Genomic DNA, 13,932 nt, shown 5'->3' with positions numbered 1-13,932 from the left:
ATTCACATTTAAGGTAATTATCGATATGTATATTCCTATTACCATTTTCTTAATTGTTATGAGTTTGTTTTTGTAGGTCCTTTTCTTCTCTTGTGTTTCTCTCTTAGAGAAGTTCCTTTAGCATTTGTTGTAGTGCTGGTTTGGTGGTGCTGAATTCTCTTAGCTTTTGCTTGTCTGTAAAACTTTTGATTTCTCCATCGAATCTGAATGAGATCCTTGCTGGGTAGTGTAATCTTGGTTGTATGTTCTTCCCTTTCATAACTTTAAATATCTCATGCCACCGCCTTCTGGCTTGTAGAGCTTCTGCTGAAAAATCAGCGGTTAACCTTATGGGAGTTCCCTTGTATGCTATTTGTTATTTTTCTGCTGCTTTCAATAATTTTTCTTTGTCTTTAATTTTGGCAATTTGATTACTATATGTCTCAGCATGTTTCTCCTTGGGTTTATCCTGTATGGGACTCTCTGTGCTTCCTGGACTTGGGTGGCTATTTCCTTTCCCATGTTGGGGATTTTTTTGACTATAATCTCTTCAAATATTTTCTCGGGTCCTTTCTCTCTCTCTTCTCCTTCTGGGACCTCTATAGTGAGAATGTTATTGTGTTTAATGTTGTCCCAGAGGTCTCTTAGGCTGTCTTCATTTCTTTCCATTCTTTTTTCTTTTTTCTGTTCCACAGCAGTGAATTCCACCATTCTGTCTTCCAGGTCACTTATCCGTTCTTCTGCCTCAGTTAGTCTGCTATTGATTCCTTCTAGTGTATTTTTCATTTCAGTTATTGTATTTTTCATCTCTGTTTGTTTGTTCTTTAATTCTTCTAGGTCTATGTTAAACATTTCTTTCATCTACTCGATCTTTACCTCCATTCTTTTCCGAGGTCCTGTATCATCCTCACTATTATTTTTCTGAATTCTTTTTCTGGAAAGTTTCCTATCTCCACTTCATTTAGTTGTTGTTCTGAGGTTTTATCTTGTTCCTTCATCTGGTACATAGCCCTCTGCCTTTTCATCTTTTCTATCTTTCTGTGAATGTGGTGTTTGTTCCACAGGCTGCAGGACTGTAGTTTTTCTTGCTCCTGCTCTCTACCCTCTGGTGGATGAGGCTACGTAAGAGGCTTGTGTAAGTTTTCTGATGGGAGGGACTGGTGGCAGGTAGAGCTGGCTCTTGCTCTGGTGGGTAGAGCTCAGTAAAACTTAATCTGCTTGTCTGCTGATGGGTGGGCCTGGGTTCCCTCCCTGTTGGTTGTTTGGCCTGAGGTGACCCAACACTGGAGCCTACTTGGCTCTTTGGTGGGGCTAATGGTGGACTCTGGGAGGGATCACACCAAGTAGTACTTCCCAGAACTTCTCTTGCCAGTGTCCTTGTCCTCACGGTGAGCCACAGCCACCCCCTGCCTCTGTAGGAGCCTCTCCAACACTAGCAGGTAGGTCTGGTTCAGTCTCCTATGGGGTCACTGCTCCTTCCCCTGGGTTCTGATGCACACACTACTTTGTGTGTGCCCTCCAAGAGTGGAGTCTCTGTTCCCCCAGTCCTGTCAAAGTCTTGCAATCAAATCCTGCTAGGCTTCAAAGTCTGATTCTCTAGGATTTCTCCTCCTATTGCCGGACCCCCAGATTGGGAAACCTGACGTGGGGCTCAGAACCTTCATTCCAGTGGGTGGACTTCTGTGGTATAAGTGTTCTCTAGTTTGTGAGTCACCCACACAGCCATTATGCGATTTGATTTTATTGTGATTGTATCTCTCTTACCATCTCATTTTGGTTTCTCCTTTGTCTTTGGATGTGGGATATCTTTTTTGGTCAGTTCCAGTGTCTTCCTGTTGATTGTTCAGCAGTTAGCTGTGATTCTGGTGCTCTTGCAAGAGGGAGTGAGAGCACGTCCTTCTACTCCACCATCTTCAACCAAATCCCCATGGTGGCTTCTCTTGTTATGGAGCATGGGCTCTACTCACCCGGCCTTCAGTAGTTGCAGCACGTGGGCTCAGTAGTCATGACGTGCAGTCTCTAGGGCATGCAGGCTCCAGTAGTTGTGGCTTGTGAGCTCTAGAGTGCAGGCTCAGTAGTTGTGGCACACGGGCTTAGTTGCTCTGTGGCATGTGGGATCTTTCTGGACCAGTGATTGAACCCATGTCCCCTGCATCAGCAGGCAGATTCTTAACAACTGCACCACCAGGGAAGTCCTCACTTTATGTATATTTGTATGTATGTATTTATGAAAAGCTCATGTTCATCTTTGATGAAATGGGCTACATAGTTTGGGAAGGAGATTGGAGCATCACATCTCAGGTAATGGGGAGACCTGCATTGTTTCTAAACATTATTTTCCATGGACTTAGTTTGATACTAAGCAGGTCACTTCTCTTTTATGCCTCATTTATTCAACAAATGTGAAGAATTAGAAGGTTGGACTAGATCACAAGTTTTATTCCCTCAAGAATCTTCACTGCTAATTTTGTAGCTCACAGTGTACTGGATGTGTTTCCATCTTCTGCCTTGATTTTCCAGTGGATCTCTGAAGTGGGCTAGAGATAGAGACAGACATTGCCTCAGCAAAATGTGTTTGGCTTTCCTTGCCATGTGCTTTGTCATCCCTGGCACTCAAGTGGTTTTATGTAACTATGTGCTGACTTTGTCATTATACCAAAATAGATCCTGTATCATTGTGTGAGAAACACTGCTCTGTGACCAAGCCTTACTGCAAGCTCACATCAAGCTCACAAGATGCTCCGGTTTCTACTTCTGGTCTTATCATCTTCTTTAACTTCTACATTTTGGAAATAGGGGAAGGGTCACCAGATTCCTCCCTCTTGGCTCTTGGAAGGCTGCCTTACTCTGGAAGTTCCAGTCCAAGGCACGTCATGATTCATCTCTGTCTTTTATCCCACACAGAAAAGGGCTACTTTGCTCTAGACTCGTGTTCCATTTGCTCACACCTATTTCCTGCCAAAGTAACTATTTCTCCCAAAGAAAATAAAAGATGTTCTGAGCCATTCATTAATTTCTGCATGTGGAATGAATGAGGAATTGATGTGAGGAGCCCAGCTGTAATGAGGTGATGGCCAAGATGGGAAGGGATGACCCAAAAGCAATTCCTTGCAATGAACAATTAGTTATTAAAAGTTGGAGTCCAAGTACATTATATTACTAAATCAATCAGCTTCAGCTTAGAGTTTGATTAAAATTAGTGAGTTTAAAGCCAATTTATTAGAAATGGATTACTATTTTCCATTTAAAGCATATATTTTTTTTTGTTTTTGTTTTTGTTTTTTTTTGCGGTACACGGGCCTCTCACTGTTGTGGCCTCTCCCGTTGTGGAGCGCAGGCTCAGTGGCCATGGCTCATGGGACTAGCCACTCCACGGCATGTGGGTTCTTCCCAGACTGGGGCACGAACCCGTGTCCCCTGCATCAGCAGGCAGACTCTCAACCACTGCACCACCAGGGAAGCCCTAAAGCATATATGTTTCTTGTTCTAGAATTACGATTTGAACTATCATATCCTCTCCAGATTATAAATATCTGACCATTGGTAGATTATTTATGGAAAATGTATGTGTACGCATAGCTGTACCTATCCTTTTTCATTTCCAAAAGTGAAGAATAGATTGCCTGGATAGACAATCTATTAGTAGGAGGGATACACAAGCATATGATGGTTGTTTTCCCCCCAAATAGTCTTTCCTTTGTATTCCCTTCTCCCTGCCGCCCTCTCTCTATCAAAAAAGAACAGACATATTTGTAAGGAAAACATGTCTTTCTTCAAAGGTCTGAAGATCAGATGTCCTGAAATGAATAAACAATGACTAAATAGTTATTTTGTATTTGGCTAATAAACAATATTCTTTGAGGAAAAGAAGGAAGACAAATTGGTATATGAGAGTTTGAGAACTATATATGTGGTTCAGCAGAAGAATTGTACCTGAAAAATATTTGGAGTCAGAATAGTTCTGACTCTTGCTGATAATTTATTCTCTTGGTCTTGCATCCATCTTTCTCTGTCTTTCCCCCACCCTTGCCTAGTTTCTCTTTTGATTTAGTACCCTTGTGAAGAGTGCCTTTCTCTTTTATATTCGTTTTAATCCACACCATATACCAAACATAGTTGTCAGAACAGGGATTGTCTGGTAGCAAAAAGCAGTGTTTATGTGCAAATAACTGCAGTAAATATGCCATTTTGGCATGAAAACAGCAAAAGAGACAATGTCAATGGTTTCTGGAAATTACCTCCATTCTTTCCTGAAATAGAGCTTTACTATTCTACAAGGAGCCAAGGTCAAAACTTTCCTATTCTAAAATCTTAAGGGAGTGACTTTGAGAATCTTATATATTCACACATAGGGCTTATTTTCAGGCTTACATTTTACATGTTTACAAATGCAATATTTAATTTTAGACAGCATTTGGAATAGTATAGATTTGTTTGAGTCCTCCAAAGGACTTAAGCATGAAGATGTTTGTCCTCACTAAAAAATGTGAGCTCCCTGAAGACAGGGAGTTTTGCTTGTTTTGGTCACACTGGTGTTTCCTGTGCCCAGAGTAATGCCTGACACATAGCAGGCACTCAATAAATATTTCTTAAATGAAAAGAGCAGGTTAAGGCATGAGTCCAGAGAGAAAATCCTAAGATATTTATTTTAAAGTCTCTTGGCAATGAGTTCTAATTGCTTCCCTTTAATGCAAAACCCTTCCTTTCAGGAGGTGAGTTTTTGAACAGGTAATAAAATTTCCATTGAAAATTAAGAAATGTTTCACCAACATCTACTTCCTTTCTCAAGTTTTAAAATGCAGTTGTCTTATTTATGTATTATTTATTTATTTTTAGAGTAACATTAAGAAAAAAAGAAGATGCAATGTGGTAAAAATGTCAATTCTCCGTAAACTGATTATAGGTTTCACACACCCCATGAAAGAATTATGTAGAAATGTACAACTTGATTCTAAAATTTATATGAAAGTCAAAGGACCCATAATAGCCAGAACAATTTTCAAAGAGAAGAACAATGTTGAAGGATTTACACTACCTCACTTCAAGACATTATAAAGAAACAGACATCAAGACTGCAGTATTGGCATATAGATAGACAGATCTATGGAACAGAATAGAAAGCCCACAAAAAGACCCAAACTTATATGGTCAATTGATTTTTGACAAAGGTGCTATGCCAAAGCCATTTATTAAGAAAGGAAATTCTTTTCAAGAAATGATGCAGGATACCGAGTGAAGTAAGTCAGAAAGAGAAAAACAAATACCGTATGCTAACACATATATATGGAATCTAAAAAAAAAAAAAAAAAAAGGTTCTGAAGAACTTAGGGGGCAGGACAGGAATAAAGATGCAGACGTAGAGAATGGACTTGAGGACATGGGGAAGGGGAAGCTGGTATGAAGTTAGAGAGTGACATGGACATGCCAAATGTAAAATAGCCAGTGGGAAGCAGCCACATAGCACAGGGAGATCAGCTCTGTGCTTTGTGTCCACCTAGAGGGAAGGGATAGGGAGGGTGGGAGGAAGGAGATATGGGGATATATGTTTATGTATAGCTGATTCACTTTGTTATAAAGCAGAAAGTAACACACCATTGTAAAGCAATTATACTCCAATAAAGATGTTAAGGAAAAAAAAAAGAAATGTTACAGAATAACTGTATCTCCATGTGGAAAAGAGAAAAGGTTTGATCTCTACCTCACAACATATACAAAAAATAAATTTAGATGAATCACAGACCTAAACATAAAAGCTAAAACTCTAAATTTTCTAGAAGAAAACAAACAAACCAATAGAATAATCTTTGTGACCTTGGGGTAGACAAAGATTCTTAGGACACAGAAAGCATCAACCATACAAGAAAAAATAGAATTTGGATTTCATCAAAACTAAACATTTGGTAGTGTATATATGTCCATGCCACTCTCTCTATTTGTCCCAGGTTACCCTTCCCCCTCCCCGTGTCCTCAAGTCCATTCTGTAGTAGGTCCAAATGCAAAACCAATAGCTAGTGGGAAGCAGCCGCATAGCACAGGGAGATCAGCTTGGTGCTTTGTTGACCACCTAGAGGGGTGGGATAGGGAGGGTGGAGGGAGGGAGACGCAAGAGGGAAGAGATGTGGGGATATATGTATATGTATACCTGATTCACTTTGTTATAAGGCAGAAACTAACACACCATTGTAAAGCAATTATACTCCAATAAAGATGTTAAAAAAAAAAACAACTAAACATTTTTCTCCGTGAAACACAGTTAAAGAGAATGAAAAGACAATTCATAGAGTGGGAGAAAATGTTTGCAGATCACATATCTGACAAAGAAATTGTAGCCAGAATATATAAAGAATTCCTACAGTTCAACAATAAAAAGATAGAAAACCGAATTAAAAATGGGCAAAAGACTTGAACAGACACTTTACAAAAATTGGCCATCAAGCACAAGAAAAAGAGCTCATATCAGTGGTCATCAGGGAAGTGCAATTTAAAACCCTATGAGACACAGATGTAGAAAACAAACATATGGATACCAAGGGGGAAGCAGGGGTGGGGTGGTGGGATGAATTGGGAGATTGGGATTGACATATATACACTATTGATACTATGTATAAGATAGATAACTACTTAGAACCTACTGTATAGCACGGGGAACTCTACTCAATGTTCTTTGGTGACCTAAATGGGAAGGAAATCCAAAAAATAGGGACTATATGTATACGTACAGCTGATTCACTTTGCTGTACAGTAGAAACTAACACAACATTGCAAAGCAACTATACTCCAAAAAAAATTAATTAAAAAAACAACCCTATGAGATGGGTAGGGGAGGGGTGGGGGTTGTGTGGAGGGGTGCAAAATGGGTAAAGGGGGTCAAAATGTACAAAATTCAAGTTATAAAATAAATGTCATGGGATATAATGTACAGCATGGTGACTATAATTAATAATACCATATTGTATATTAGAAAGCCAGGAGAGTACATCTTAAAAGTTCTCATCACATGCACACAACTTTGTAACTATGTGTGGTGATGAATGTTGATTAGATTTATTGTGCCGACCACTTGTCAATATCTAATCATTTATGTTGTACACCTGAAACTAATATGATGTTATATGTCAAGTCTATCTCAACCCTCCCCTCCCCACTGTGGTATAGCACTACCTACCCACTAGAAAGTTTAAAATTAAAATGACTGACAGTATGAAGTGTTGGTGAGGATGTGAAGCCACTAGACCTCTACTGCTGGTGGGACTTTAAAATGGTACAAAGTGCACTTTGTAATACTGTTTGGGAAATTATTATCTAGTTTAATGTATATCTACACTACAATCCAGGTAATTTTCCCAAGAGAAACAAAGATGGGTGTCCATGAAAAGAATATTCAGAGCAGCATTATTCATAATAGCATCCAAATGGAAACAACCAAAATGCCCATCCACAAGAGAATGGATGAAAAATTGTGGTATAATCATTTAATGAAAGCTGCTTTATGATATGCAAACCAATACAGAGGAATCTCAGAAACAATATGCCAAGTAAAAGAAGTCAGACACAAAACAGTACATACGGTTTGGTTCCGTTTATGAAATTCTAGAACAGAAAAACTACATTATGAATGTACATTTTCAATGTAAGGATTCATGCCTTTCTCCAATTCTGAAAAACTCTCAGAAGTTTTCTCTCCAAATATTGTCTTTCTCTCCCTTTACTCTGACCTTTTGGTGTTCCTATTGGACACATACTTGCTTAAGTTTATAAAAGGTAACAAATCTTATAGCCTAGGCTTGGCATAGACTTGGTCCACTCCTTCAAAGAAACATCAGTTCCCAAACAAAAACAAGCTTTCAACGATACAACAAAATAATGGAGAGGTGCTGACCCCCATGTCAGATCCCCTCACTAAGTTTCCCTTTTGTTCTCATACACCACTTCATTCCAGGGTTAGCTGAGTTTTTGACAAAAAAGCTCAATATTCTATTTCTAGTTTTGATAAGCTTGCAATTTGGACTTGAACATTGAAGTTTCTTGGTTTTATCCCCCTCTAACTAGTCCTACTCTCAAATGACAGAATAATGGCACTGCTGACATCTTCTGGCTCCTGGGACTCTGAGAACTGCCATGGGCTTGGCCACTGGTGGGTGTCCAGGCAGCCTCTCTGGCTCCCTGTCATGCAGATGGGGCCACCATGACCAAGGGCGCTGGCTACTCTTTTACAAAAGATAACAGACGAGTGTGCGTGCATACACACATGCACACACACACACACAGCCAAAAAAAAGTATGAGTAATTCTTTTTTTTTTTTTTTTTTCAATGCGTTACGCGGGCCTCTCACCGTTGTGGCCCCTCCCACCGCGGAGTACAGGCCCTGGTCGCGCAGGCCCAGCCACCATGGCTCACGGGCCCAGCCGCTCCGCGGCATGCGGGATCCTCCCGGACCGGGGCACGAACCCGTGTCCCCTGCATCGGCAGGCGGACTCCCAACCACCGTGCCACCAGGGAAGCCCTAGTATGAGTAATTCTTAAAACCTAAAGAAATTTGTGTATTCTTAAACCCCTTTCAAATAAAAAAATGTGTGTGTGTGTGTGTGTGAGAGAGAGAGAGAGAGAGAGAGAGAGAGTGTGTGTGTGTGTGTATGTCTATATAACTTCTGTGGTCAACCTCAAATTCCAAGATTAGACTTTTTTGGGTGATTAGGTGATTATAAGTTTTTTTTTTTTAATTAGTTTCTGCTTTATAACAAAGTGAATCAGTCATACATATACATCTGTTCCCACATCCCCTCCCTCATGCATCTCCCTCCCTCCCACCCTCCCCATCCCACCCCTCCAGGCGGTCACAAAGCACCGAGCTGATCTCCCTGTGCTCTGCGGCTGCTTCCCACTATCTATCTACCTTACGTTTGGTAGTGTATATATGTCCATGCCTCTCTTTCCCTTTGTCACAGCTTCCCCTTCCCCTTCCCCATATCCTCAAGTCCATTCTCAAGTAGGTCTGTGTCTTTATTCCCGTTTTACCCCTAGGTTCTTCATGACATTTTTTTTTTTTTAAATTCCATATATATGTGTTAGCATACGGTATTTGTCTTTCTCTTTCTGACTTACTTCACTCTGTATGACAGACTCTAGGTCTATCCACCTCATTACAAATAACTCAATTTCGTTTCTTTTTATGGCTGAGTAATATTCCATTGTATATATGTGCCACATCTTCTTTATCCATTCATCCGATGATGGACACTTAGGTTGTTTCCAGCTCCGGGCTATTGTGAATAGAGCTGCAATGAACATTTTGGTACATGTCTCTTTTTGAATTATGGTTTTCTCAGGGTATATGCCTAGTAGTGGGATTGCTGGGTCATATGGTAGTTCTATTTGTAGTTTTTTAAGGAACCTCCATACTGTTCTCCATAGTGGCTGTACCAATTCACATTCCCACCAGCAGTGCAAGAGGGTTCCCTTTTCTCCACACCCTCTCCAGCATTTATTGTTTCTAGATTTCTTGATGATGGCCATTCTGACTGGTGTGAGATGATATCTCATTGTAGTTTTGATTTGCATTTCTCTAATGATTAATGATGTTGAGCATTCTTTCATGTGTTTGTTGGCAGTCTGTATATCTTCTTTGGAGAAATGCCTATTTAAGTCTTCTGCCCATTTTTGGATTGGGTTGTTTGTTTTTTTGCTATTGAGCTGCATGAGCTGTTTATAAATTTTGGAGATTAATCCCTTGTCAGTTGCTTCATTTGCAAATATTTTCTCCCATTCTGAGGGTTGTCTTTTGGTCTTGTTTATGGTTTCCTTTGCTGTGCAAAAGCTTTGAAGTTTCATTAGGTCCCATTTGTTTATCTTTGTTTTTATTTCCATTTCTCTAGGAGGTGGGTCCAAAAGGATCTTGCTGTGATTTATGTCATAGAGTGTTCTACCTATGTTTTCCTCTAAGAGTTTGATAGTTTCTGGCCTTACATTTAGGTCTTTAATCCATTTTGAGCTTATTTTTGTGTATGGTGTTAGGGAATGATCTAATCTCATACTTTTACATGTCCCTGTCCAGTTTTCCCAGCACCACTTATTGAAGAGGCTGTCCTTTCTCCACTGTACATTCCTGCCTCCTTTATCAAAGATAAGTTGGCCATATGTGCGTGGGTTTATCTCTGGGCTTTCTATCCTGATCCACTGATCTATCTTTCTGTTTTTATGCCAGTACCACACTGTCTTAATTACTGTAGCTTTGTAGTATAGTCTGAAGTCAGGCAGCCTGATTCCTCCAGCTCCGTTTTTCGTTCTCAAGATTGCTTTGGCTATTCGGGGTCTTTTGTTTTTCCAAACAAATTTTGAAATTTTTTGTTCTAGTTCTGTGAAAAATGCCAGTGGTAGTTTGATAGGGATTGCATTGAATCTGTAGATTGCTTTGGGTAGTAGAGTCATTTTCACAATATTGATTCTTCCAATCCAGGAGCATGGTATATCTCTCCATCTATTTATATCATCTTTAATTTCTTTCATCAGTGTCTTATAATTTTCTGCATACAGGTCTTTTGTCTCCTTAGGTAGGTTTATTCCTAGATATTTTATTCTTTTTGTTGCAATGGTAAATGGGAGTGTTTTCTTGATTTCATTTTCAGATTTTTCATCATTAGTGTACAGGAATGCCAGAGATTTCTGTGCATTAATTTTGTATCCTGCTACTTTACCAAATTCATTGATTAGCTCTAGTAGTTTTTCGGTAGCATCTTTAGGATTCTCTATGTATAGTATCATGTCATCTGCAAACAGTGACAGCTTTACTTCTTCTTTTCCAATTTGGATTCCTTTTATTTCCTTTTCTTCTCTGATTGCTGTGGCTAAAACTTCCAAAACTATGTTGAATAAGAGTGGTGAGAGTGGGCAGCCTTGTCTTGTTCCTGATCTTAGTGGAAATGGTTTCAGTTTTTCACCATTGAGGACAATGTTGGCTGTGGGTTTGTCATATATGGCCTTTATTATGTTGAGGAAAGTTCCCTCTATGCCTACTTTCTGCAGGGTTTTTATCATAAATGGGTGTTGAATTTTGTCGAAAGCTTTCTCTGCATCTATTGAGATGATCATATGGTTTTTCTCCTTCAACTTGTTAATATGGTGTATCACATTGATTGATTTGCGTATATTGAAGAATCCTTGCATTCCTGGAATAAACACCACTTGATCATGGTGTATGATCCTTTTAATGTGCTGTTGGATTCTGTTTGCTAGTATTTTGTTGAGGATTTTTGCATCTATGTTCATCAGTGATATTGGCCTGTAGTTTTCTTTCTTTGTGACATCCTTGCCTGGTTTTGGTATCAAGGTGATGGTGGCCTCGTAGAATGAGTTTGGGAGTGTTCCTTCCTCTGATATTGTTTGGAAGAGTTTGAGAAGGATGGGTGTTAGCTCTTCTCTAAATGTTTGATAGAATTCGCCTGTGAAGCCATCTGGTCCTGGGCTTTTGTTTGATGGAAGATTTTTAATCACAGTTTCAATTTCAGTGCTTGTGATTGGTCTATGCATATTTTCTATTTCTTCCTGAGTCAGTCTTGGTAGGTTGTGCATTTCTAAGAATTTGTCCATTTCTTCCAGGTTGTCCATTTTATTGGCATAGAGTTGCTTATAGTAATCTCTCATGATCTTTTGTATTTCTGCAGTGTCAGTTGTTACTTCTCCTTTTTCATTTCTAATTCTACTGATTTGAGTCTTCTCCCTTCTTTTCTTGATGAGTCTGGCTAATGGTTTGTCAATTTTGTTTATCTTCTCAAAGAACCAGCTTTTAGTTTGGTTGATCTTTGCTATCGTTTCCTTCATTTCTTTTTCATTTATTTCTGATCTGATCTTTATGATTTCTTTCCTTCTGCTAACTTTGGGGGTTTTTTGTTCTTCTTTCTCTAATTGCTTTAGGTGCAGGGTCAGGTTGTTTACTCGAAATGTTTCCTGTTTCTTAAGGTGGGATTGTATTGCTATAAACTTCCCCCTTAGAACTGCTTTTGCTGCGTCCCATAGGTTTTGGGTCGTCGTGTCTCCATTGTCATTTGTTTCTAAGTATTTCTTAATTTCCTCTTTGATTTCTTCAGTGATCACTTCATTATTGAGTAGTGTATTGTTTAGCCTCCATGTGTTTGTATTTTTTACAGATCTTTTCCTGTAATTGATGTCTAGTCTCATAGCATTGTGGTCGGAAAAGATACTTGATACAATTTCAATTTTCTTAAATTTACCAAGGCTTGATTTGTGACCCAAGATATGATCTATCCTGGAGAATGTTCCATGAGCACTTGAGAAAAATGTGTATTCTGTTGTTTTTGGGTGGAATGTCCTATAAATATCAATTAAGTCCATCTTGTTTAATGTATCATTTAAAGCTTGTGTTTCCTTATTTATTTTCATTTTGGATGATCTGTCCATTGGTGAAAGTGGGGTGTTAAAGTCCCCTACTATGATTGTGTTACTGTCGATTTCCCCTTTTATGGCTGTTAGTATTTGCCTTATGTATTGAGGTGCTCCTATGTTGGGTGCATAAATATTTACAATTGTTATATCTTCTTCTTGGATCGATCCCTTTATCGTTATGTAGTGTCCTTCTTTGTCTCTTCTAATAGTCTTTATTTTAAAGTCTATTTTGTCTGATATAAGAATTGCTACTCCAGCTTTCTTTTGATTTCCATTTGCATGGAATATCTTTTTCCATCCCCTTACTTTCAATCTGTATGTGTCTCTAGGTCTGAAGTGGGTCTCTTGTAGACAGCATATATATGGGTCTTGTTTTTGTATCCATTCAGCCACTCTGTGTCTTTTGGTGGGAGCATTTAGTCCATTTACATTTAAGGTAATTATTGATATGTATGTTCCTATTCCCATTTCCTTAATGGCTTTGGGTTCGTTATTGTAGGTATAGTCCTTCTGTTGTGTTTCTTGCCTAGAGAAGTTCCTTTAGCATTTGTTGTAAAGCTGGTTTGGTGGTGCTGAACTCTCTCAGCTTTTGCTTGTCTGTAAACGTTTTAATTTCTCCATCAAATCTGAATGAGATCCTTGCTGGGTAGAGTAATCTTGGTTGCAGGTTTCTCTCCTTCATCACTTTAATTATGTCCTGCCACTCCCTTCTGGCTTGTAGAGTTTCTGCTAAGAGATCAGCTGTTAACCTGATGGGGATTCCCTTGTGTGTTATTTGTTGTTTTTCCCTTGCTGCTTTTAATATGATTTCTTTGTGTTTAATTTTTGACAGTTTGATTAATATGTGTCTTGGTGTATTTCTTCTTGGATTTATTCTGTATGGGACTCTCTGTGCCTCCTGGACTTGATTAACTATTTCCTTTCCCATATTAGGGAAGTTTTCAACTATAATCTCTTCAAATATTTTCTCAGTCCCTTTCTTTTTCTCTTCTTCTTCTGGAACCCCTATAATTCGAATGTTGGTGCGTTTAATGTTGTCCCAGAGGTCTCTGAGACTGTCCTCTGTTCTTTTCATTCTTTTTTCTTTATTTTTCTCTGCATCTGTTATTTCCACTATTTTATCTTCCACCTCACTTATCCGTTCTTCTGCCTCAGTTATTCTGCTATTGATCCCATCTAGAGTATTTTTCATTTCATTTATTGTGTTTTTAATCGATGCTTGATTCATCTTTAGTTCTTCTAGGTCCTTGTTAACTGTTTCTTGCATATTGTCTATTCTATTTCCAAGATTTTGGATCTGGGAAATAGAATCTTGGATCAGCTTTACTATCATTATTCTGAATTCTTTTTCAGGTAGACTGCCTATTACCTCTTCATTTGTTAGGTCTGGTAGCTTTTTATCTTGCTCCTTCTCCTGCTGTGTGTTTTTCTGCTTTCTCATTTTGCTTATGTTACTGTGTTTGGGGTCTCCTTTTTGCAGGCTGCAGATTCGTAGTTCCCGTTGTTTTTGGTGTCTGTCCCCCGTGGCTAAGGTTGTTTCAGTAGGTTGCGTAGGC

This window comes from Hyperoodon ampullatus (genome assembly GCF_949752795.1).
Source record: "Hyperoodon ampullatus genome assembly, chromosome: 3".
NCBI lineage: Eukaryota > Metazoa > Chordata > Mammalia > Artiodactyla > Ziphiidae > Hyperoodon > Hyperoodon ampullatus.
The sequence above is the reverse complement of the archived record's forward strand: the minus strand, read 5'-3'. Positions refer to the sequence as shown.